We start from the raw sequence: 257 nt of genomic DNA on the forward strand, positions 1-257 counted from the left end.
GGAAACAGAAACGTCAAATTCTTCGATGCACATCAAAAATGACGAGACTTTGCGATGGGACGGAAAACTGGACCAACCAGCAGACCAATCTCATTGCACAGCATGCTGTTTTGGTTGTTCTGAAATGCGACAGCAAAGTCTGTCGTCAAAGTGGTTCAGTATAATTACCTCCCAAAATTGTCTTACACAAATGTGCTCCCAAAGAGCAGCATTCTGCCTCTGAAAGCAAGATAACTTTGCGTCATCTGTGCACTCTG

Source organism: Squalius cephalus, assembly GCF_949319135.1.
Source record: "Squalius cephalus genome assembly, chromosome: 12".
Classification (NCBI taxonomy): Eukaryota; Metazoa; Chordata; class Actinopteri; order Cypriniformes; family Leuciscidae; genus Squalius; species Squalius cephalus.